Genomic DNA, 27,473 nt, shown 5'->3' with positions numbered 1-27,473 from the left:
AGTGGATCATACTGGTTACCACCTGGCTGGGAGAACATTCCTTCAGCAGTATGCGCAGATAGTGGGAGTTGGTTGTTAGAGTTTAAGCATATCTTTGCTGCTTCACTTTCGTGCTAATAAATGGTATATAGTGTTAATCTTTATGAGGTTAATAGATTGAAATTGTACATAGATTGAGGCTAAGCAGCCATTTCTTGATTCGAAGTTTAGCATGAACCTTCTTTAATTGTTTTGGCTAATGTTTAAGAATGTTATTGGCCGAAATAGCGCACTCTGGGTTCTGTTCGATAAATTGTAGTAGCAAAGGAAGTTAATCTTAGTTCCCTTCGTGTTAAATCTCACTGAATTAGATTTTAAGTTGCATTATGATATTTATGCTCTAGATATGCAGAATTCAATATTTTATGCTTCGTGTATGATGAATTCTTATCGTTGATGTCTATGTTGTAGATCTCTCTGCCACTTTGTTGAAGCATATAGATATAACTATTTTCTATTTAATTGAAGAAGTATACCATATAGCTAAGTTGGAAAGGGTTCTTATAGAGGACACTAATAATAGTAGCCAAGACGGGGAGAGGAACTTCTTAGCTCATCAACCAATTTTGTTGGATCAGGTCCCAAATCTTTCAGAGGAGAAGTAGTGAACAAGTGCACTCAACTGATGCCATTGTTATCTTCCTTTGTCTACATTTCGATTGTCTTTCATTCTCATCCTTAAGACTTAAAGGGGTTTATTTCTTGTTTGTGGAGCTTGTTAATGATCTTTGGTGATAAGTTAATTTCTTGTTGGTGGAGTTGTTAATACCGTTTAGTGCTAATGCATTTTTTTAATAGCCGCACCTTTCAAAGATCGTGCATCTTTTCCTTATTCCTTGCAGTGGTGGCTGCAAACATTGTTTTCTACTTTGGATACATGTCTTCATTTTGCATTATGTTCTTGAAATGCTGGATGTAGAATTGGAGCTTTCACTAATATGTTTCTAGTAACTTCATGTGCATAAATTGCCTAAGGAACTGCATGTCTTAATGTTTGCTTTTGGTCTGTGTATAAATTGCCTAAGGAACTTCTTGTCCTAACTTTCACTTATTGATTTTGGACATCATTGTGGATCAGAAGTTCTGTTTCTGTAATTTAATCATATGTCCCTATTTCTTTCAGACCCTCCCTTGTGTACCTAATTTCCCTTCACAAGAGAGCTCGTGATCTCTGGAATCACTGCGTCCTTGGAAATTATGCAGAGGTGACTGACTACACTGTTGTGCACTGATTTTTTTTCGTTATAACCATTATTTCTTTGATAATCTCATAACAACTTCCTCTTGTTGTGGTTTAATGATGTCTTCTCAACTGATATATCTGACAAGTGTGAGAATGTTCTTAGTGGACTATCAGAAAAGCATGGATGCAAAGTATGCCTATTTCTATTATTACATTCTCCATTGCTTTATCTTGGACTTTGGCTGGTGTATCTTTTAGCTTTGGTTTAGAATTGTTGGAACAATTAGCGTCAATATTGTGAGTATCTATCATTCTACAAGATTGTTAGTACGTCTAATATTTTTCATTCATTTACTGTAGCGGACTATGTTGCTGCTCAGCGGCTTAGCTGAGACATGTTGTTTCTTAATCTACCTACACTAAAGCAATCTAACCTAGTCATGAATTTCTTTCAGACTCCATTTGAGAATTGGTCTGATGTTATTGTTGTTATCTGAGAACTGAATTATTGATTTAGAAATATGGTGGCATTTGAAATGAATGAAAATATCAGATAGTTGTATCTTACCTTAGGTTTACTTTTACACTTAATCTGCATCTACTGGTTTAGGAGTTTTAGTAGGTCTACCAAAAGTTTCTGCTTGGTCTGTTATCCTCTGGTTCCATCTTTTTGTTCACTCTCCATTATAGTATATATTGCAGGTTGTGCATAGCATTGCTCTTAAATAGTCATTACAACATTTTAGGCTTTTAGCCACCACAGTAAAGTGTAGCCTAAACTAGCAAAAAGTGTGGCCTTTGATAAAAGGCTACACTTTTGGACTTTAAGCAACACTTTTCACGGGGTGTTCAAAAGAAGCATAATCTTTGACATTAGGCAACGCTTTTTAAATGTTGCCATAATAGCTACACTTAAAAAGTGTGGCCAAAGAGGTATAAGGGCACACTTTTTAGTAATTCATTAGCAACACCTTTTGTTTGATTATACTACATTTAAAAGTGTGGCCTTTGCTTTGTTATTGGGCACTCTTAAAAAATGTTGCCTTTTATATCTCATCTAGAACAACACTTTTAAAGTGTAACTTTTCTTATGTACAGTATGCCACACATTGGACGTCCCTATAGCAACACTTGTGAAGTGTGGCAATAGTGTGCAGAATTTTTGTAGCCACAATTTTTTATTTTTAAGAATAATAATTTTTATTTGCATATATTCAATAGTCACATATAATAATTAAATATATAAGCGATCTAAAGCACAAAATTATCTAATAAATAAATCGAAGCTATATATTTCAAATAAGCTTCAAGACACATGTCTTGTACAACCAATACTTAGACAAACATGTCTTGTACAATCAAAATTCGACAAACATGTCTCTACTACCAATAAATTCTACAAAACCAAATGAATTCAAACATAACAAAAACTCTTCATCGTTTACTACAATAGATCGAGTTTACTTCATACCACTATTCAAATTCAATCACTGGTATTTTCCTGCACATTCAAAATAAAATTTTAAGTTACTGAAATAAATCATGTGTATTTAATATGCTCAAATTCACAGTAAGCCAAATCAATTCATGACAATAAAGTCACAGTAGAGCAACCATAAACTGAAGCTCTCCTTAATACAAATCTAAAATTGAGTCACAACAGTAAAGCTCTTCAAAACTAACAAATCTAAAATTGGGTCATAACAATAAAGTCACAACAGAGCTCTCCAAAAATACAAAAGAGCAAAATGTTAAAGCATGTTAAAGCAGAGAAACCTCCTTTCCAAAACTAACAAACTAACAAAATTTACTAGCATGAACCTCCTTTCATAGAGGAGGAATCAGATTCTAATCAGCAAAATATTAAAACAGCTACGAATTAGGCAAACAAAATCTTTTGAAAAACTACAACAACAATTAGTGTACATGCAGAAAAATGTTTTCCAAGCAATCAAATAAACCAACTAGAAAACAAGAGAAGAACCAGAAAAAAAAGGGATACAAGTGAGAAAATAAATCATGTTCAGTGTACCACTAATCCATCTTCTGGATGTTGTTCTTGTAAGCATAACTTGAGTTACAATAATGAGCAACAAACTAAAGGAAAAAAAAAAAACAGTTTCATTTAAAGAAGATAGGAGTGAGAACAAAAGAGGTCAAATACTCTTCCATGGATGTCTGAACCCAACTTTCGTGTTGTATATAGCCCTCTAGATCTCATTACATTAAACCTCTTCATGTGGAAGCATACATATGCGTGAGACTCGTATTTAGATGGGTATTCTTAAAATATTACAATGTTTTCTAGAACAATTTGCGCCCCATTGACTATTTTACTAAGTACCTGCTACGCCACCTGCAAAAATACAAGATTTGAACCAAAGTTACTAGGGTTTGCTAAACTCGTAGCCAACATACTAGGTTCTCCTTTTTCTCGAGTTCAACAACAGTAATCTCAACAGAGGATTTGAACCTTGTCGTTTGTGCTCTCTTACGAGCAAGTAGTTTATGCTTAATCAACTATGATAACAAAAAGGCATGATACACCTCAGCTTACATTATAGTTATAGCTGGAATTAAACAACAAGTTTAGTGTCTAGATGACAATATCTCAGCATTTATGAGAATATTACAGCACTTACCCAATTAGTTCCTTCAAGCTGGCAATAGAAAGAGGTTGATGTGTATCCGGCAACGCTAGAAGTGAGTGCATATATAACCATCATGGTAGTGAATAGAGCTCTCTATTGTAAGGATAAAACACCCCAACAAGCGCCATCATGAATATAAAAATTGTCCTGTACAAGATACACAATTTACAATAATGCAAATGTTTCTTGTATTAGACTTAATTTATTAGAACAACATATTTCGGAGGACACTAACAATGTAAAGAGCTAAGCACCACAACCAAGTGCTATAGCAAACAATGACTTGTGTTTCGGGAACCTAAAGACATCACCATGTATGTACTTCCATCCCGTCTCCTCTTGATCGTTAACTGCTTCTTCATCATATGCATACTTTTTGCATACATTGTCAATTAAAAGAGTTATTTCTCAAGAAAATCTGATATAGTCAGACCTCTCTATAGCGAACATGTTTTCTTTGAAATGATGTATTACTATATGTTATATGTAATAACATTTTGTTGTAGCAGCCAAAAAGTATCAGGATAAATAGAGGAGTTTATGACTGTAGTTAGTTTTCTTTTTGAAAATGAAGGATAAGCCACTTACTTGATAAAATCATTCTTAAGGACTCGTATAAGAACCGTGGCAAGGAAACTGGTTAAAAGGAGGACAGTGACACAAGAATTGATAATCGAGAACCAAATATGTGGTAGAGAAGTCTACATGAACTTATCCATCCGATTCTCAAACAGAATAGCTGTTCCCTTCCATTTTGCGGTGTATGTGAACTCAACATCGACTTCCCTATCCTCTGTTATGTCCAAAACAAAATGCGGATCCATTCGTTCAGTGATCTCAATAACACAGTCCATGTTATAGTGGATATCAAAATGAACGTGTTTGTATAGAAAGTACTTGTAATATTTTGTTTCCTCTGTCTCTTCCCTATTCTCAACTCTTCCGATAAGTCCTCATACGGGCAATTCATCGTAGTACATCTTAAAGTAATAGTCCTTAACTACTGCTCTTCAAAACTAAGCAACTTCATCCTTTGTTAACTTCTTTCGACAAAGAATTTTCCAAGTCTTTATCTACCAAGAAATAGAGTGCATAAGGACCACTCACAAGTCGATCCCCATTTAAAATCTCACCTAGAAATAGAGTGTATAAGGACCACTCAAGTGTTCCAACATACACCTATCAAATTTTTTGATACGAATCGCGACTATAGTCTAACCTCATAGGCGGATACATGATTTGAAATTTATAAGTTCTTACAACAGACATTAAAAGTTCATACAAAATAAGAACTGAGTTCATAGTCATACATTTATTTAATAAGTTTCATATACGAGGTTCAACAAAAGCTATTGAATTCATGTGCTCCACATAAATACAATGAGTGAAAAGTTGTAGGATGAACCTGGTATGCAAAATGGCAGATCATAATACTTTTCAGTTTGAACCACCTATGCCAATCATGAATACATCAAATTTACTTTGGACAAGAATGGGAAATTCAACAATGCATAACATTATTTTCAACATGTTGGTACACAACAACAAAACTGTGAAATCAGCAGATTGGCTTATTTGCAACTCAACATATGACCTTGAACCAGGAGACTTCAAATTAGCACCAGGGAAAATCATAAATTATAAAGTTGTAAAGATATGGTGTTTGTAGCAATGCAAGGAAGAAAAAGTTAAGGATTCCAGGGAAAAATTTTATTAGGAAAAAAGAAAAGGGTCAAAATGGCCTTAATATATCATAAATGGTTAAAAAGTACCTTCCTTCTATCTATTAGATTAAAACCTCCCTCAATACAACAGTCTCCAAAACAAGAAATACCTAATCCATACATATAAAAGAATTCTGAACATCTGAATTTTATGGTGATTAATAATCAAATAAACCAAGCTTAAGGCGAGCACAAAAACTACGAACTCAAGACGACTAAGAATGAGGAGCTGAATAGAACTCAAGAAGACTAACAAGCCTAGGTTTACTTTTTGCTGAACATAGGCTGCCCATATTTAATAGATTGGATGTATGCTTTTTATTACCTTTTTAAACAGAACTCAAGAAGACTAACAAGCCTAGGTTCCAATCAGCTTTTAATTCTCTTCAAGACTGTAAGTTTTTGTTCTTTTTTGATGGTATATGAGCAGATTCCTAAGTTTTGACAGCGAACATATTCACTCTCTTGCTCTTTCTTTTCTTGCACATGTTCACATATCTGATGTACGATTTGACTGACAACAAACAGAACAAACAGTGCTTATATGAACTTGACCAATATGCAACAGTGGATTTTATAAACAACTACAACTCTATGAACTTGACTAGTATGACGTTCAACCTATCTCGAGAAAGAAGGCAATCAAAACTGAAAAGCCTCAGAAAATCATGCAGTTACACGTAAACTAACATATCCAGATGATCACGACCAAGATGGAATTCACATGGATGAGAAAACAAAAATTCAACAGCAATGTGTTTATGAAACTGATCATGAGTGTCTGTTCAGGCAACTGAGGTTGAGGTTACTGTTCATGCAACACATGGCAAATACATCCATTGTACATTGGTTGACGGAAGAACAAACTTTAAGTGTGATATAACTGTAGTATATGGAAGTAATAACCTGTAAGAGAGAAGGAGCCTATGGGATGGTTTGATGAGGTTGGGTGTTAACCTAACTACCCCTTGGTGTATCTGTGGAAACTTCAACTCTCTGTTATAGAAAATGAGGCCAACCAGTAAACGAAAGTGAGAGTAGAGATTTCCAGCAAGTAATTGATACTCTAATCCTAACTGATATGAAAGCGACCGGAAGAGTATTTACTTGGACTAATAGGCATATTTGGAGTAAAATAGACAGGGCATTATGTAACGAGGAATGTATTTCACAATATGGTCACATTACAACTCAATTCGAGGAAAAACACTTCTCAGATACCTCCCCAGTCCATATGGAAATAACCACAACTATAGCCTTGAGAAGAAAGTCTTTCAGGTTCATCAACATTTTAACTGAGGATGAGAAATTCATGGAGATTGTAGAACATAGCTGGCAGCAACCAGTTCGAGGAACAAACATGTTTAAACTTTGGACTAGATTAAAATTATGCAAAGAACCACTAAAGCTACTACAACATCAAGGAATAGGTAGCTTGGACAATAGAATTGCAGCAACAAGGGAAAGGCTATATGAGATTCAAGCTCATCTTAATTATGCCTCAAACCAAGAATTTACCGAAAGGGAGAGAATAGCAGTAGTAGAAATGACAAAGTGGATGAATATTCAGTTAGAAATCCGCATGTTTCTTTCTACTGTGGTACATATAAAAAAGTTTTACTAATATAAAGCATGGAGTTGCACTATCTTGTTCATAATTTAACATAGTAGAAATAGAAACGAGTGTAACCAAAGAAATACACATAAAGACCAATCCTCTCCCTCACACACACTATTACAAAAGGGTGAGAAAGTAGATAAATTTCAATAAATATTGAAACTTGAAGAAATGTTAAAAGCCTACCTACCACAGAGTCGATGAAGTTGGATGAGATGTCGAGGAAAGTTCTGGCTGAAGCAAAATTAACAAAGTGTTGAAGTGCTGAAACAACATAGAACTTCATTTAAGCAAAGAACTAATGGCGATAAATATATCCTTAGCGATTAAAGAAATTAAATGAACTAATTGAGATTGCGAAATTCTATCAAGAAGTAGGTTCACGTTGTAAACAACGTTTTAAAGAAGTTCAAACACTCTGATCCAATTGAGCTCATTTCGTTTCTACTACGCCACAATCCCAACCTAGAAATTAAAGTTTTACATTTTCGTTGATACCCAATAACATAATCTATAATTAGAGAAAAATAGTAGTACAAACACAACACCTTTAACACGTCAACATTGAAAACATTACCTAAAATGGGTCATTCACCTTAGGGATATTGAACCTCGGAAAAACGAAACTTTCATAGAAATTGAGACACCTAAGTAGAAGATAGAGGTGTTGATGAGAATTCAAGAGTCAATGTTGTGGATTCTCACTTCTTAACAATAGCATTAACCCTACAACTGATCCAGAAATGGAAATAATCAAATGAAATCAGGACACGTGTGTACCAATTATTGTTGAGTTGTTGGAAGTTAACTTGCACTCGGCTATGATATTAACTGTTAAATTTTCTACTTCACCGAACATTAGTTCTTTGTTGTTTTTGTTGTCCTTTTCAACTCTACTGTTTCTTCTGTAATCTTTGAGTGTAATGGGTTTTAGGGAAACTAACAATATAAAAGAGAAAAATGGGGCAAAGAATTAACTGATGTGGGTAGTACAAAAACGAGCTAGACTCCTAAAATTAACAAAAAAACATCTCAACAACACAAGAATATCAACCATATTCCATAAATTTGGACTTTTAAGGAATAAAATTTTACTCTTCTTTTTCTTCTGTAATCTTTGAGTGCAGTGGGTTTAAGGGAAACTAACAAATCTAAAAGAGAAAAATGGGGCAAAGAATTAAATGATGTGGGTAGTACAAAATCGAGCTAGACTCCGAAAAATCAACAAAAAGTCATCTCAACAAATCAAGAATATTAGAAAAATAAACCCAGATGCCATAAATTTAGACTTTTAAAGATTAAATTTTTACTGATAAACTCTATTCTAACAAAATCCTTTCAATGTTATGAAGCTTTAAGACACCATCTTCTGAAGTGAAGCAATTTGTTCTATCCTGTTCTCCAACTAGATTAGAACAGTGAAAAATAAATCAGATTTGGAGCAAATTTTGTTCATCAAGCTGACAAGAACAACTAAATGAGCGATTCACGATGAGCAATTTTTCAGATTGGAGCAAAATCGTAGTCCGATGATAATGAACGAAATTTTCAAACGATTCTTCACTTTGCTTTGTGAAAAATCTTTACTTTATGTGTTGATGAAGAAATACCTGTTAATTTGTGAGCCCTCGAAAAGTTTTAGATTTGGAGCAAAGACTAAAAGTTGGGGAAAATTTTAAATTTGGAGCAAATTTTGTTCTTCAAGAAATTATAAATTTTTTCTGATATGGGGAAAAGACCTAGAGTTGAAAGGTTTTATATTTTGTGACATTTTTTTTGCCAAATAAAAATTGGAGCGGGACTTGAAAATGTTGAAGGGAATATTATATTTTAGTGAAAACATTAAGGCTACACTTGTAATGTGTTGTTTTTTCAGTTATAAAAATAACAAGTTTGTAACGACCCGAGAGCACCCCCTAGTCGTTACCGGCGTATTCGACCTCGAAAAGGTCTTATACAAGCCCTTAGCATTAATCATAGCATGTATCAAAGAATAAAAACATGGAAAATTTTAAACTTTTACTTTGGAAGTTCAACTTCACTTCATATATGAAAAATAGAATCTAACTTCGTCACAATGTACCATCTAGACATAGAAGTATCAAAAATGGGACTTAGCCCTTACATCAATAAGAACTCTAGAAATAGAAAAGTACAACAATATCTTTCAACATAAGCAAAGAACTAAACATAGAAGCTAGATCATAGGGTCTTGTCCTCGGACTTGAGGACTCACCAACTTGGGGAAGCAACTCCAAGTGTCTTGAGAAGTAAGCTTGAATCCTCAATGGCCCGAACCTAAATGTTTGGGGAAAAATGAGACAATATGGGTTAGTAAAACACACGTACTAAGTAGGGCTAGTATGCATAAAAACCATTGAAACATGCATAAAAGGTCATTTTAGTCAAAACATTCTTTTTACCAAGTAAATCCAATATGCACACAAGGTAAGCATCATAGTACAAACCAACATAATATCATCCCAACACATAGACAACCCAAGTAATACTAGTGCAATGCAAGGAATAGAATCCAATAACCCTATTCAAAGCCAAGTATCACATTAAGCAACCTACTTCATGCATACATACATAAGATCATACTTCATCATAACTTACCCTATTCATAACGATCATACATAACATAGCTTCAACATACATAAGATCATACTTCATCATAACTTACCATATTCATAATGATCATACATAACATAGCTTCAACATACATAAGTAATAATCATCATAATTGTAAGAGAACACTACTACAACCATCTCTTAGGATGCCACAAGTGCAATGTGCAAGAGAAGTCCCAAACCCTCCCTTACACAATGTAGAAACCCTTAAGAAAGCCCTAGTAAGAGTTCACACCTTTCATACCTTCATTTAGTTTTACATTAGGGAGATATTGCCATAACCGACATAGACCATGAGAGCTACATGGTATCCGGTGTTCTACTCCCACATCGAAAAGAGAGGGTTAACACTTGCCTAAGGTGTAACCATTCGTACATAGCTATCTAGGTGGATCCACTAAGCTAAAGTCCTATGTGGGAACATAGTTAAGGGTCAAGGAGATCGCTCCTAGAAATCCTAACTTACTAAACGTGGGGGATTTCCATCTCATGAGACAACACATACCGTGGGTAGTCCGGACTTGCTAAACGTGAGGAAACCCATGTGGGAAGCCGAACTTACTAAACATGAGACCCCCATCTCATTTACATGCCCTTTCGGTGCTAAGCATCTAATTCCCTTTTGTAATCATCTTTAGTCATCACATAAGTTCACATTTGCATTTACTAGGCTCTTATGTAAACATCTTACCATAATAGTTCATATGTGTTCATAACTGAGTAACAATCCTTTCACTTTAGAAACACTTAGTAAGTGAGTAACCCTTTCACTTTACATTACACTATAATCATGAGAACTACCTTTCAATCATATAGCAATCATACCATAACATACATACATATTTCATAGCTAATTCAAGTGTAGAGGGTTAAGGAGGAGGAAACTAGGTCATCAACACCACAACAACACATTAGGTATAGCATCATTACAATCTAAGTAATTCACCTTTCATACTTGAATTCAAAGAAGAACCAACCTTCATACCTTCTTTCTCTTCATAGGACATTCATACTTCAATTACCAATCAGTTCATAACCAATACATAATACAAGGTAATTCATGAAGTAATACATAATCAACATCAATATAAGCAATTGACATATTTCCTTCATAGCCTTCAAGGCTTCATTCAAAGACTCAACCCTAATTTCATAGAAATTATACATAACCTAGGGTAGAATCATCATACAAACATGAATTACATAACATCACATTCGATTCATAGCCTTCACTCAATATCCAACACAAACAAGGGTTAGAGTTAGGAAAAGAAGGGGAAACATGGGCCTCATGGGGAATTCTTCAAGAAACCACAAATACAACATAAATTCATTCATAATTGTTCATATAACATCAATCAAATTCAGTTTATAACTTCAATTTCACTTTAGAAAGAAGACCCACATTTTTGGATTGAAAACCTCGAAATTGGTGATTTTGAAATTCATCTTGAACGGACCTCTTGGGGAAAGGAATTCCAAGAGTGATAAGCAACCATACCTTAGTTGATTTATTGAGAATCAATGGATAAACTCTAAGCAATTTGGGAAAGAACCTTGAAACCCTTGCTCCAATGTATTCTTCTTCTTCTAAGGTTTTTAGAGAGAGAGTTTAGAGAGAACTGAGAGAGTTTTAATTTCAATTGGGTGTTGTGTATAATGACCAAAACTTGTGAATTTAGACTTAAAAACCAATATATAATTAACCTCTAAAAATACCTAAAACACCCCTACTTAAATAGGGATTAAAAGGAAAGTCCCAAAACTCCTCATTTAAATGGTCCCCGTCAGGGACCACGGCTAACATTCACGGACCGTGAAAGTGCACCACAGGCCATGGTATTGCCCATGGTGTTGGAGGCAGTGGCTCCCCTTTCGCGCACAAGCCAACACTTGGCCAAAGCAAGACCACGGAGCCTCCCACAATCCGTGGTCATGACCACGGTCCGTGGTGATGGTCTTGGTCATGACTTGGCCTTGTGGAGGCAAGGCCTTCAAGCCTTGGTGCCAAGTGATGTTCACAAGCCACCCCTCTCCCTCGTCAAGTGCACCACGGCTCGTAGTGGTGCCCGTGGTGCTTGGGTAGTAGCTACCTTAAGAACTCCCAACTCCCTAAAATCTAAGAGAACTCCACGCCCACCTTCACGAGCCGTGAAGTGGACCACGACTTGTGGTCCCTTTCGTGAAGAGTGAGGCAGTGTCTGGAACACTTGGAGTCCCTCTCCCTCGACAAAGGAAACTCCACGAAGCCTTCCACGATCCGTGGTTATGACCACGAGCCGTGGTGATGGCCGTGGAGTTTGAGGCAGTCGCTCCAAATTTGGGGCAGCCACTCCAAATTTGGGGAAGCCTTGGCCTTAGGCCTTGGCTTGCCCATTTTGTTTGGCACTCCTCCCTTAGGCCTTAACTCATAGACCACCATAGCATACCTAGATGGCCTACTAACTTAGGGGAATTCATTTTATACCTCATTGACACTACGTTTAGGCTCTAGTTCAACCTTCGAAATTTCTGGGTGTTACAATATCCCCCCCTTAGGAACATTCGTCGCCGAATGTCACTAGGGCTTCTTTCTAGGGAGAAAATGACTCGAACTAGCAGCACAACAACCAGTCACATCAACATCATCTTATCATCATATCATATAGGAATTTAATCCAGAACATCACTATGCTCAAAAGTCTTCACTTCACATAAGTATAAGAGGAACTACCTTCTCCATATTTAATGAGCATCAACATATATTTTCAGCAATTAACAAGAAATTTTGTTAACAAGACAACATCAAGCATGCTCATTACAACTCTCATAAAGACAACATCACACAACATCTATGGGTGAAATTTCAATCATGAGAAACAAAATTCATGAAAATTCAACATACAACTTAAGCATGAATTTTCAAAAAAATATGCACATACAAGGAAATCATGTCATAATAATCAACACACATGATTTTTCAATTTATACTAAATTAAGAGAGACTACTAACCTCAACTATGGCTAGGAGTAGGAGGAAAAAGATGAGGGTAGCGGGACTTCATGTCTGCCTCGGCCTCCCATGTTGCACCCTCAACTAGGTGGTTTCTCCATAGGACTTTTACGGAGGCAACTTCTTTATTCCTCAACTTCTTAGCTTGACGATCTAAGATTTCGACCGGAACCTCTTCATAAGAAAGGTTCTTATCCACACCTAAACCTTCTAGAGGGAGGATGGACACCGAGTCACCTATACACTTCTTTAACATAGAAATATGGAATATCGGGTGAACCGGGGCCAATTCAATGGGCAATTTCAACTCATAAGCAAAATTTCCGACATGCTTCAAGATCTCATAAGGCCCAACATACCGGGGGCTAAGTTTACCCTTCTTACCAAACCTCATCACCCCTTTCATGGGTGAGATCTTCAAGTAGACCCAATCACCTACTTCAAATTCAAGATATCTCTTTCTATTATCAGCATAAGACTTTTGCCGACTATGAGCCGTTTTCAACCTATCCCTTATAAGTTGAACTTTCTCCGTGGCCTCATAGAATACCTCAGGACCAAGAAGAGCAAATTCACCCACTTCAAACCACCCAACCGGAGATCGACAACTTCTACCATAAAGTGCTTCAAAGGGTTCCATAGCAATACTTGAGTGGTAGCTATTGTTGTAGGAAAAATTCTATCAAAGGTAGGTGGTCATCCCAATTACCTTTGAAGTCAATGACACACACTCTCAACATGTCCTCTAGGGTTTGGATGGTGCGTTCCGCTTGACCATCCGTTTGAGGGTGAAATGCGGTACTAAGCTTCACTTGAGTACCAAGCCCACTTTGGAAAGACCTCCAAAAATGGGAAGTAAATTGGGCACCTCTATCCGAAATAATCGACAATGGGGCCCCATGCAACTTCACAATCTCTTTAATGTACAACTTAGCATAATCTTCCGCCGAATAAGAAACCTTAACAGGAAGAAAACACTACAAGAAAAAGGCTTAACAAAGACCAACATTTAGCGATGAGTAAAATATCTTGTCTTTAAAAGCGTACCTATAAGGTCCAGATTTTTTTCCGGACCCTAGTTCTCTTATTTATTTTTCTAAAATGCGAAGGGATGAAATATAGTCCCTAATATCATCAATAACTTGTCCCTAATATCCAAAATTGAGTGAGACTAAACCCAAAATAAAATATTGCTCTTAAAAAAAATAAAAAAATTAGGAATGGGTACTTTAACTAAAGCAAATATCATCGTTGAAACCTAACTTCATCTCAAAAAAACCCTAGACCACTTCTCTATGTGAGTGAAAATCATAGTTCCTATTTTGCCTCTAATCTGTTGATCTATGTTCCGGGTAGATCGTGCAATAACGAAAGGACACAAACATACAAATCATGCTGGTAGCTTTTCGATTTTTCAATCAATTGGGTTTCTACAATGTGTTTTCTCTCACTTATTTGTATTCTCCAGGTTGTGGACTTGACCATGAGCCCAAGAACTCTCCGAAATTCTATCTCAGAAATCTGAAGATTGAACAAGTGTCTATGGATGCTCAGTGTTTTTTGATGGTCCCTGTTTCTTTATTTCAACGTTTTTGAGGTAAATCTTATCTTTTAATTTGAGTATAGTAAGTTATTTGTTTACACTTTATGATTGTGTTCTCCCTGCAGCCTTTGAGTTTTGATTTTAAATATGTTGATGTTCTGTTTATCTCAAATGTGGAATAGAACATTAATGGGTTCATTTTTATTTGGTTGGGAAAAAATTGCAGATTTCTTACAGTATTGTATTGGAGAACTAATGAATGGAAACAAACAAAATTTAACAAGGTCGTTAGAATTGAATTCTTCTATTGCATCCTAAGTTTGGGATGTCCTTGTTTTTGGTTACTAGATGTTGTGTTTTTAGAGTAATGGACAGTGATTATACTATAAAATAAGACTTCTCAAATAAAAAGTTAGTAAATATAGGTTGTAGAAAAGTTGTAGGAGAGATGTTTTGGGTTAGAAAGTTCAATTTTTTTACAATAAAGAGGTTAGATCATTGAGAAATTCAATGTTCTACCCTACCTTTTCAATAGAATTTATTGAGATATGAGTAGTAAAATTTATACTAAAGTTTATACCTTTTCCTTATAAACTTCTAAGTTTCCAATTTCAAAAACATTTAAGTTATCCTATTCTGAGAAGGAGTACTGATATCCAACTTTAAATACAATTTAAAAGAGGAGATATTCTCAATGTTACTAGGGTCCAATTATTTAGATATATACAGTATCTTTGGTTGTAACAATTTCCACTTCTTAGTTCAATTACAACTTTTTACAAATTTTTCCATTATGTGTCTCTTCTACATCTCTTGCATTAGGTGCAAATCAAACTACTGACACTTGATAAGTCTCTTTTAACTTTCAAGTTTATTGATTTGTGGTGTTAAACTTCTCAATTCATAAGTTGATATAAGATACATGTGATTCTCTCTACACATTTTTATAAGATAGTGTAAATAATGATTCTCTCTATATATTTTGTTGTTGTTGTTGTTGTTGTTGTATATGTGTATATGTATATTTTGATAAAAGATTGTGTCAAAAAAATGCATTTGATCTTCACTTTGATGGCTACGCCTAATAAAAGCCACTAGTATCAACCAATTTCTTGTTATTTCAATAAATCGGGATAAATATAGCAAGACCAGATTTAGAAACAAAGCATTTTTCCTTTTGGATGCTACTATTGTATATAAATTCTTGAGGCAAAGGAGTTCCCCTGTCATCATAGTCTTTGTGCCACCTATTTCGTTTTCAATTCTGTGAATAGATAATGGGTCAGATGGGTAATGTTGTTGCAAGTTCAGGTCATATTCCATTTAGTAGTACTATGAGTTTGGTTAGTTGGGGACTTAATAGTTTATCGTGTTGTTAAGCTATGAACTGCTTTGGAGCGAGAGGGTAATTCAAATCTCTTTCACTGCGTAATAATACATTATGTTTATTTCGATGAATTGTTGTGCTTCAGTTGAAATATTTGTCCAACTCCATTACTGTGTATTCTACTCATTGAAACAGCTACTGATTTTGCTTAGAACAACAGAACAACATGGAACTAAAGGACCTATATATATGATACCAACTAGTTTACGTTAAGTCTTAGTTATTGTTTAAATATACATTAGCTCTCGCACTAGTCAACAATTTTTGGTTAGTGAAAGACTTGTACGTCAATGTTGTAGAGATAAGTGTGAGATTAAGGAATTCTAGTTTTAAAAACCTTGAATTACCCCGATAATTTTCCTTTCTGGTGCACCATGGGGGTTCTATTGGTCTAAAAGTTGTGATAGAATTTCAAATGTTGTATGTTCATTACCCTGCTAATATCTATTGGTTTTACTTGCAACTTATCAGCTTTATTTGGTTATAGTGCCCGGAAACTATTGTCCCTATCTTTGGTGACCAATCATTTTTGGGTGAAAAGGTGCATGCCAAAGGTGTAGGCCCTCTACCCATACCTGTTGACCAATTTTCACTTGATAAGCTGGTCGATGGAATCGAATTCATGCGTTATCCTTAGATATTTACTGATATATTTAGCAATTTGGTTAAGTTATGTGCTAAAGGATTTTTACTAGTCCTTATAAAGTCTAAGGTTTTTTGAGAGGTAATTAAGTAAATGAAAGTGTACTTTCTTAATAAATTTAGATTTTAGATGAGATGGTCACACTTAAACATGGTAGCAAAGCATGTAGAGTACTTGAGTTTTAGTCTTGCAGCAACCTATATTAAAAAGATTTTCCATGTGCTTGGCTTATTAAAAAGAACAAGTCCAAATGTATGAACTTAAAAGGGCACTCTCTTTAACAACTTAAGCTATTAGATGGGGTGGTGAAGCAACATAGACATTTGGCGAGACTATCATGTGTTATCTCGGCTCAAAACTTATCCTCATATCTTATTGGTGGACTACTTCAGACGTTTAAACCAATGAGCAATGTTCGTTACCTTTCTGATATGAACTATTGAGATGGTTACACACTTCATACAAATAAGTTCTCATAAAGACTATGATTATTGTGTTATTGTTTGTTGGTGCTAAGTTTTTGCTTCCATAGATGTTTTGGCTCGTGATATATGTTCCCTTTCATGTTCTGACCTTTCTGAATATATTAAGTAAATAAAATGTGTATAGCTTCTATGAGTACTTTAGCTAGCTTCAGTTATTATTTAAATTAATTTCATAAGATCGTTTTCCCTTTTTCTCATTTGCGAAGTGTTTGAGACTTTATCTATATTGTGTGAATTTGATTAATTTTATCTCATCTGAATCCAATGAAGTTTGTACTACAGAAGACAAACAAACACTTGAACCAGAACATATTTTTGAGGCTTTTAGGTGCTTCACCTTACCTTGTAAGTCTACTTTTATGTGTGTCTGCTGCACATTATTTTGTTTTTCAATTCCTTGAGATAGTACTTTATTTCTCTATTTACTTATGTCCGAAAAGTGATATCAAGTGTTATCGATGACCATGCAAATACTCTTCATGATTTTAACTGGTGTTTACATTATGTGTAAAATATGGTTGCTTTCTGATTCTCAAGGAACATATACACCAAAGAAAGCAATGGAACCAATTTTAAACAGTGATGTATTATAGTAAAATAATTATTTTCATCACTGGCCATTCAAAATGTTCCTTATTTTTTTCTCTTTCTTGAATTTCAAATATTTTCAAATAAATGCTTTTTAACGAACATCTGTATTGAAGTTCTTAGGTTAAACATGGACATTCATGAAGAATGATTGGAGGTTTCCCTAGATTGTGTAATGTTCTTGTTTTAAACTCTTTTTTTTGTAATATACTGGATACCTAGCTTTCCTACAATTTGTATTTGAAGAATGTAGTTGGACTATATATGAAGATGACATGTTTAATTTGAAGGGGAAGAAAGATACAATATCCCAATTTTTCTCACCAATATATTATCTTTTAGATACTCTCTGATCTATATAATTCTCTAAATAGATTTTACTTTTATTTTTTATAGGGTTTGAAGAGTTTCAGTTACAAGTCATGATGAGAGTTTTGAAGACTTCAGACAAGTTGTGAAATTGGTTATCATTTGTTTGAGAAGTTAGGAAAATGTAGATTATTATTTTCCTAAAAAGTTGTGTAAACAATAGCGTGCATGTGCATTGTGGTTATATTGCTACAAATGTGATGTTATTACATATTTTCTAATAATATACCAATTTTAGATTTGTAAGTTCTTATTTGTATAATTAAAGCATGAATTTATTGACATTTTTTTATCATGTGTATCTGATTATTTAATTAATTATGGTATAAATTCAAAAGAAACATAACTTGAGAAGAATCTTTAAGGACCAGTATTTTGGTCTTAAAAGACTTTTCTTTGACCAGTAAAACTAAGCTAGTAAATTATTGTAGGGACCAGTCGATCCATGCTTAGGACCAGATTTATAGTCCTTAAAAGTGTTTTAGGGACCAGTGTGTTTCTCGTCGCGCAAACACTATAAGGACCGGTGAATAGAACTCTTCGCTATTGATCTCTAGAGACGGCGCCTATAAGGACGGGGAGCGACCAGATATTTCTGGTCGCTATTGACTTCTAAGGACTAGAATTACACTTTTAAGGACCAGTTTTCCCTTCGCTAATAGCCACTTTTCTTGTAGTGAAATGGGCTGATTTAGTAAATCTATCCACAATGACCCAAATAGAGTCATGTTGCCTACGAGCTCGAGGCAAACCTACCACAAAGTCCATATTCACCTCTTCCCACTTCCAAGTAGGGATATCGATATCTTGAGTCAGACCTCCTAGTCCTTGGTGCTCGGCTTTGACTTGTTGGCAATTTGAGCACCTAGCGACAAATTTTGCTGTCTCTTTTCATTCCGTTCCACCAATAAATCACACGTAAGTCACGATACATCTTGGTGGCTCCTGGATAGATGGAGTATCGGGACCCATGGGTCTCCTCTAAGATTGTTTCTCTTAGGCCATCCACATCTGGCACACATAACCTCCCTTGGTGCCTAAGCACCCCATCTTCTCCTTGAGAGAAAGTTTCTATTGCTTTGTTGAGAACCGACTCTTTTAGTTCCATCAAAATAGGGTCAAGATGTTGCTTAGACTTCATATCAACAACAACCAATGACTTGGAATTATGACGGACCATGACACCTCCTTTTGGGGAATCTTCAAGTCGGACACCCAACCGGGCTAGCCTATGTACATCACGGGCTAACTCCCTTTTCTCTTCTTCCACATGAGACACACTACCCATAGATACACGACTCAAAGCATCCGCAACTACATTTGCTTTTACGGGGTGGTAAAGGATACTCATATCATAATTTTTCAAGAGTTTCAACCACCTCCTTTGTCGGAGATTCAATTTTTTTTGGATAAAAACATATTGAAGGCTCTTGTGGTCGGTAAACACATCCACATGTACCCCATAGAGATAGTGTCTCCAAATCTTGAAGGCAAAGACTACGACCGTTAGCTCAAGGTCATGAGTTGGATAATTCTTCTCATGTACCTTGAGTTTTCTCGAGGCATAAGCTATAACCTTACCATGCTGTATGAGGACACAACCCAAACCCACTCGGGAAGCGTCACAATATACTACAAACCCTTGGGTGCCCTCCGGTGAGGTCAGAATCGGAGCGGAGGTGAGCTTATCTTTTAACAATTGGAAGCTCCTTTCACAAGATTCCAACCATTCGAACTTGGACTTATTTTGAGTTAAGGCCGTTAATAGAGATGCAATAGATGAAAATCCCTCAACAAACCTCCGGCAGTAATCGGCCAAACCCAAAAAGCTTCGGATGTCGGAAGGACTCAAAGGTCTAGGCCAACTTTTGACCGAATTGGTTTTCTTTGGATCAACTTCTATACCCTCACTAGAAACAATGTGACTAAGGAAAGTAACTGATCTTAGTGAAAACTCGCACTTGCTAAACTTAGCATAGAGTTGGTGATTTTTTGAGGACTTGCAATACTATCCTCAAATGATTCATGTGATCATCCTCACTTTTTGAGTATATAAGATGTCATCGATAAAGACAATAACAAATGAGTCTAGAAAATTTCTAAACACACGGTTCATAAGGTCCATGAAAGCCGCCGGGGCATTTGTAAGACCAAAGGACATCACTAAGAACTCAAAATGACCGTATCTTGTTCGGAAGGCTGTTTTTGGAACATCAACACCTCTCACCCTAAGTTTGTGATAACCCGACCTCAAATCAATTTTTGAAAAGTAACTCGCTCCTTGAAGTTGATCAACTAAGTCATCAATCCTAGGGAGTGGATACTTGTTCTTAATGGTCACCTTATTTAATTGTCGGTAATCAATACACATACGAAGAGATCCATCCTTCTTCTTCACAAATAACACAGGTGCACCCCAAGGAGATACACTAGGTTGGATGAAACCCTTATCCAACAAATCCTTGAGTTGAGTTTTTAATTCTTTCAACTCCGCTGGGGCCATCCTGTAAGGAGGGAATAAAATGGGTTGTGTATCTGGCAATAAATTTATGCCGAAATCTATTTCCCGTTCGAGATGAATCTCGGGTAAGTCATCGGGAAAGACTTCCAAAAAATCCTTCACTATGGGGACCGACTCCAAAGGAGGAATCTCGGACTCAAGATCCTTGACCCTCATAATGTGATAGAGACAACCCTTAGAAATCAACTTATAAGCTTTTAGACATGAAATGATCCTTCCCCTAGGGACGGAATTTCCTCCCTTCCATTCTAAAATGGGTTCATTAGGAAATTGAAACTTCACAATTCGGGTCATACAATCTATGGATCCAAAACACGCATGAAGCGAATCCATCTCCAATATAACATCAAAGTGTAACATATCAAGTTCCACCAGATCAACCAAAATGACTCTATTAGGCTATGATATGGGACAACCCCTATACACTCTTTTAGCAATTATGGAATCACCCACCGGGGTGGAAACCAAAAAGGGTTCATTTAAGACAACGGGAAGCATATAAAACTTCATAGCCACTAAAGGGGCTACAAAAGACAAAGTGGCACTGGGATCCAACAATGCATAAACATTAATTGAAAATACTTGTAACATACCGGTCATAACATCCGGAGAACTCTCTTGATCACCTCGGGATTGGAGAGCATAGAAGAGATTCTTCTTAAGAGCATCGGGATTTGGGCCACTTACTTGTGCTTGAGCATTTTCCCTTCCTTCAGCCTTTAGCATAGGGCAGTCCCTTCTCATGTGGCTGCTCTTACCACAACCATAGCAATTACCCGTGCCAACTAGGCACTTCCTTTCATGTTTTCGGCCACATTTTGCACAAATAGGCTTCTTAACATAAGGACCACCACCTTTTGTTTCTTGAGGCTTGGGGGTAGACATTTTACCTATGCTGACCCTTGGAGTGTAAGGAGGACCTTGGTTGGAAAACCTCTTTTTGAACTTTGACTTATCTTGGATTTCAAACCTAACCTTAGAAGAATTTCCATCATCGGCTCTTGACCTCTTCAATTCTCTACCAACTTTCTTAAGCTTTTGCTTCTCAATTTGTTCGGCATGAACCATAAGACGAGAAATGTCCATGCTTGGGATTAGCATAGCCGACCTACATTCATTCACCACTCAATCGGATACTCCCATAACAAATTTGTTCATTGTAGCTCTAGAGTTCGACACCAAAGTAGGAGCATGCTTGGAAGATTGAGTGAACTTGAGGCCATACTCCTTCACACTCATACTCCCTTGACGAAGGTTGATAAATTCTTGCATTTTCCTCTTCCTTAGTTCCAAGGGGAAAAACCTATCAAGAAAAGCCATCTTGAATGTAGCCCAACTTATCGGACCCTCTCTAATAGGTCTCCCCTCCTTTCATTGTTCATACCACACTTGTGCCACATCTTTGAGTTGATAGGCGGCTAACTCCGCCTTTTCTTGAGAAGACACACCCATAGCCTCTAGAACCTTAAACACTTCGTCAATGAATCCTTGTGGACCTTCTTCCACCTTGGAGCCAAAGAAAGTAGGGGGATTCATCCTTGTGAAATACCTATACCTTATCCTAGAAGCGGTAGTGCTAGCATTAGGGTTCACTTGCACCTTAGCATCCCTAGAAACTTGAGTGGCCAACACTTGAGTCAAATTATGAATAGCCGACCTTATCTCAACATTAGACATAGCCCCTTCTTCAATAGGAACTTGAGGGTTTTGAGGAGCTTGAGGGGGAATCGCCTCATTCACATTCTCCTCACCAGCCCTCCTTGCATTGTTCCTTCTTGTATTCATTGCCTATAAGCATAAGAGAAGGATTAGAATAAAAGGACTAGATAGAGTTAAGAATCTTAGGCATGACTATGGAGTAACAAAAGAGCGAAAGTTCTTAAGCATCTCATAGCCTCTCATTCATAAGTGAGGCCCGCTTCACACCCATGAACAAGACTCTGCTCGACGTGGTATCTTGTGACATGGATCCTACATTATTCTCAACCTTATGCTCTGATACCAAGTTTGTAACGACACGAGAACACCCCCAAGTCGTTACCGGCATATTCAACCTCGAAGAGGTCTTATTCAAGCCCTTAGCATTCATCATAGCATGTATCGTAGAATAAAAACATGGAAACTTTAAAACTTTTACTTTGGAAGTTCAACTTCACTTCATATATGAAAAATAGAATCTAACTTCGTCACAATGTACCATCTAGACATAGAAGTATCGAAAATGGGACTTAGCCCTTACATCAATAAGAAGTCAAGAAATAGGAAAGTACAACAATGTCTTTCAACATAACTAAAGAACTAAACATAGAAGCTAGATCATAGGGTCTTGTCCTCGGACATGAGGACTCACCAACTAGGGGAAGCAACTCCAAGTGTCTTGAGAAGTAAGCTTGAATCCTCAATGGCCCGAACCTAAATGCTTGGGGAAAAATGAGACAATATGGGTTAGTAACACACGTACTAAGTATGACTACTATGCATAAAAACCATTGAAACATGCAAAAAAGGTCATTTTAGTCAAAACATGCTTTTTACCAAGTAAATCCAATATGCACACAAAGTAAGCATCATAGTACAAACCAACATAATATCATCCCAACATGTAGACAACCAAAGTAATACTAGTACAATACAAGGAACAGAATCCCATAACCATATTCAAAGCCAAGTATCACATTAAACAACCTACTTCATGCATACATGCATAAGATCATACTTCATCATAACTTACCATATTCATAATGATCATACATAACATAGCTTCAACATACATAAGTAATAATCATCATAATTGTAAGAGAACACTACTACAACCATCTCTTAGGATGCCACAAGTGCAATGTGCAAGAGAAGTCCCAAACCCTCCCTTACACAATGTAGAAACACTTAAGAAAGCACTAGTAAGAGTTCACACCTTTCATACCTTCATTTAGTTTTACATTAGGGAGATATTGCCATAACCGACATAGACCATGAGAGCTACATGGTATCCGGTGTTCTACTCCCACACCGAAAAGAGAAGGTTAACACTTGCCTAAGGTGTAACCATTCGTACATAGCTATCTAGGTGGATCCACTAAGCTAAAGTCCTATGTGGGAACATAGTTAGGGGTCAAGGAGATCGCTTCTAGAAATCCTAACTTACTAAACGTGGGGGATTTCCATCTCATGAGACAACACATACCGTGGGTAGTCCGGACTTGCTAAACGTGAGGAAACCCATGTGGGAAGCCGAACTTACTAAACGTGAGACCCCCATCTCATTTACATGCCCTTTCGGTGCTAAGCATCTAATTCCCTTTTGCAATTATCTTTAGTCATCACATAATTTCACATTAGCCTTTACTAGACTCTTATGTAAACATCTTACCATAATAGCTCATATGTGTTCATAAGTGAGTAACAATCCTTTCACTTTAGAAACACTTAGTAAGTGAGTAACCCTTTCACTTTACATTACACTATAATCATGAGAACTACCTTTCAATCTATAGCAATTATACCGTAACATACATACATATTTCATAGCTAATTCAAGTGTAGAGGGTTAAGGATGAGGATACTAGGTCATCAGCACCACAACAACACATTAGGTATAGCATCATTACAATCTAAGTAATTCACCTTTCATACTTGAGTTCAAAGAAGAACCAACCTTCATACCTTCTTGCCCTTCATAGGAAATTTGTACTTCAATCACCAATCAGTTCATAACCCATACATAATACAAGATAATTCATAAAGTAGTACATAATCAACATCAATATAGTCAATTGACATATTCCCTTCATAGTCTTTAAGGCTTCATTCAAAGAATCAATCCTAATTTCATAGAAATTATACATAACGTAGGGTAGAATCATCATACAAACATGAATTACATAACATCACATTCGATTCATAGCCTTCACGCAATATCCAACAAAAACTAGGGTTAGAATTAGGAAAAGAAGGGGAAACTCTCATGGGGAATTCTTCAAGAAACCACAAATACAACATAAATTCATTCATAATTGTTCATATAACATCAATCAAATTCATTTTATAACATCAATTTCACTTTACAAAGAAAACCCACGTTTTTGGATTGAAACCTAGAAATTGGAGATTTTGAAATTCATCTTGAAGGGACCTCTTAGGGAAAGGAATCCCAAGAGTGATAAGCAACCATACATTAGTTGATTCCTTGAGAATCAATGGAGAAACTCCAAGCAATTTGTGAAAGAACCTTGTAACCCTAGCTCCAATGTATTCTTCTTCTTCTAAAGGTTTTAGAGAGAGAGAGTTTAAAGAGAAGTGGGAGAGTTTTGATTTCAATTGGGTGTTGTGTATAATGACCAAAACTTGTGAATTTAGACTTAAAAACCAATATATAATTAACCTCTAAAAATACCCAAAACACCCCTACTTAAATAGGACTTAAAAGGAAAGTCCCAAAACTCCTAATTTAAATGGTCCCTGTCAGGGACCACGGCCAACATTCACGGACCGTGAAAGTGCACCACGGGCCATGGTACTACCCGTGGTGTTGGAGGCAGTGGCTCCCCTTTCGTGCACAAGCCAACACTTGTCCAAGGCAAGACCACGGAGCCTCCCACAATCCNCCCTCTCCCTCGTCCAGTGCACCAAAGCCTGTAGTGGTGCCTGTGGTGCCTTGGGTAGTAGCTACCCTAACAACCCCCAACTCCCTAAAAGCTAAGAGAACTCCACGCCCACCTTCATGAGTCGTGAAGTGGACCACGACTCGTGGTCCCTCTCGTGAAGGGTGAGGCATTGTCTGGGACACTTGGAGGTCCCTCTCCCTCGACAAAGGAAACTCCACGAAGCCTCCCACAATCCGTGGTCATGAACACAAGCCGTGGTGATGGCCGTGGAGTTTGAGGCAGTCGCTCCAAATTTGGGGCAGTCGCTCCAAATTTGGGGCAGCCTTGGCCTTAAGCCTTGGCTTACCCCTTTTGTTTGGCACTCCTCCCTTAGGCCTTAACTAATAGACCACTATAGCACACCTAGATGATATACTAACTTAGGGAAATTCATTTTATACCTCATTGACACTACGTTTAGGCTCTAGTTCAACCTACAAAATTTCCGGGGTGTTACAATAACACACTTTAAAAGTGTGGCCGTATATATAAATAGTTGTTGCCAATTATATTATGATATAACAACACTTAAAAATGTAGCCTATACCATTAAAGAGTACGTTTTACAAGTGTTGCTAATATTATCGAAGCCAAAAGTTTAAAACATTGGCTACTCTTTAAAAGTGTGCCCAAAAACATTTTAGGCAACACCTTACAAGTGTTGTCCAGATTTAGTGTGGCCATAGGCCTAAAATGTTTTAGTCAGTTTTCACTTCTCATTGTTGCATACTGCAACTCATGTGCAGGGTGTTGCCATTACACAAGAGAACTCATTGCTTGACAACACTGCTAGAATTGAGGGTTGGTTAGCCAGATTCCCTATGTTTGATTAGGTGGGCAGAAGAACCTCTGAAATATCTACAGTTGGTTTACTTCCAGCTGCACTTCAAGTTTGACACTCCTAAAGTCACATTTCTAATCTCAGGTTGCTTATATATCACAATTCACTGCTTTAAACTTCCCAAACTTCTCGACATAATTTTAGAAGAAAGAATATTTCATGTAACTCTCACAAGTTTCAGAAATTCAAATTCATTTGTAGAAATGAATGTGATGATTGGTGTGATATTGTCTTTATCAAATTAACTTATATACAACCTCTGTAACTTCTTAAAACTTCTAATTTTACGTAGAATGTATTATTTGAGTAGGACAACACTTACAATCCAAGGTCAGCCAGACTTTGTCACATAGAATGAGACATAGGGAATTATTTCATCTTGGTTTACAATATTTGTGTAACATTAAGCCTTATATATCTTTTCATGCCAGGGAATTGATATTAGAGAGAAGCTCGCCGGTGCTGCATTGATGGATGAAGCAAACAATCTATTGATGGATGAAGCAAAGAGTTTGACCTGGATGGTAACCGAGTATATTTCCTATAGTTTCCAGTTCTTAATTTTTTCAGACTAAAACAACACAAAATAGATGCATTTCCACTTACTCATGTAACCCCATACGGGTACCAACTTAGATTGTACTTTTCACTCATCACTAAAGAAAAAATAAACAAGAAAATGAAATTATAGAGGCTGGTGTACTTTCCTTTGAAGCTCATCTAAGTATTTGCTAAGTGGTCATCGTTTCACCATAAATTTAGTTTTCTCTTTTTCTTGTTTCCAGCTATATTCAACAACTACGAGAAGGTGCACACAATTTCTTTGCAACATTTATTGAAGGGGGTGTGAAGGTTTAGTGCAAGAAATGCAAGATGTTTTATAGGCTTCATACAGTGAGATGTTGAATGCTCTATAAACTGACCTACTATGAAATTGATAGTTGATGAATAGAAGATAATTGAGATGAAACAATATTTTAGCATTCCACTAAAAAGAACAAGTTTCTGATGAATTTGTAAAGAAGTTTTAATTATTTAGGCACTGTGTCAAAAAATTCCCAGCTTTTTGTATATTTTTTAAGCTGGTCAGTACTTCCTTGGTATCAAAAGAGATTATTGTGAATGTTTGACCCATGGCCTTTATCACAGAATCTCACAGTTTTTGATTTATGTTACATACTTTTTTCCTTACACAGTAACGATCTTTTGTTCTCTTGTGTTTTATATTTCTTGCTATTTGTAGCTTTATTCAAAAGGTTGATCCATGTTTTGCAGGGAACAAGGTCAGCTCTATATTCGAACGACCGGGAGTCCATCACAGTCACTGTGCAGGAAATGACACCTAGATCTGTTGGAGCTCTAAAAGCACTCTACGAGCGAGCTGTTGGGATTTATGTTTCACTTGTCAACATTAACGCTTATCATCAACCTGGTATTTCCTTTATACGTTTTTTTTTCTTTAAATGGACTTCGATAAGAGCTTAATGCTAATGCTTGTTTATGTAAACCAACGCTAATTAAACCACAAGTCTCTGTCTATCTTGTATCATAATTGAATCATAATTAGATAAGACTTCCAGACGAGGATACCATATTGGCTAACTGGTTTAGT

At 36.4% G+C, this 27,473-nt stretch overlaps 2 long non-coding RNA genes across 3 annotated transcripts; both read left to right on the top strand.

The window, feature by feature from the left end:
- LOC125848317 (uncharacterized) lies at window positions 1-26,906 on the top strand. Of its 2 annotated transcripts, XR_007444505.1 has the most exons (6): window positions 1-123; window positions 1,163-1,244; window positions 1,386-1,519; window positions 25,767-25,910; window positions 26,293-26,393; window positions 26,647-26,906. It is a non-coding gene; the product is annotated as an uncharacterized LOC125848317 (long non-coding RNA). The 2 variants fall into 2 exon arrangements; XR_007444504.1 differs by lacking the exons at window positions 1-123; window positions 1,163-1,244 and having other exon boundaries at window positions 1,256-1,519.
- LOC125848318 (uncharacterized) lies at window positions 14,390-18,080 on the top strand. The gene is made up of 3 exons (XR_007444506.1): window positions 14,390-14,438; window positions 17,170-17,244; window positions 17,884-18,080. It is a non-coding gene; the product is annotated as an uncharacterized LOC125848318 (long non-coding RNA).
- Window positions 26,907-27,473: the final 567 nt, after the last annotated feature.

The sequence above is a fragment of the Solanum stenotomum genome, chromosome 12 (genome assembly GCF_019186545.1).
Source record: "Solanum stenotomum isolate F172 chromosome 12, ASM1918654v1, whole genome shotgun sequence".
Lineage (NCBI taxonomy): Eukaryota > Viridiplantae > Streptophyta > Magnoliopsida > Solanales > Solanaceae > Solanum > Solanum stenotomum.
The sequence above is the reverse complement of the archived record's forward strand: the minus strand, read 5'-3'. Positions and strand labels throughout refer to the sequence as shown.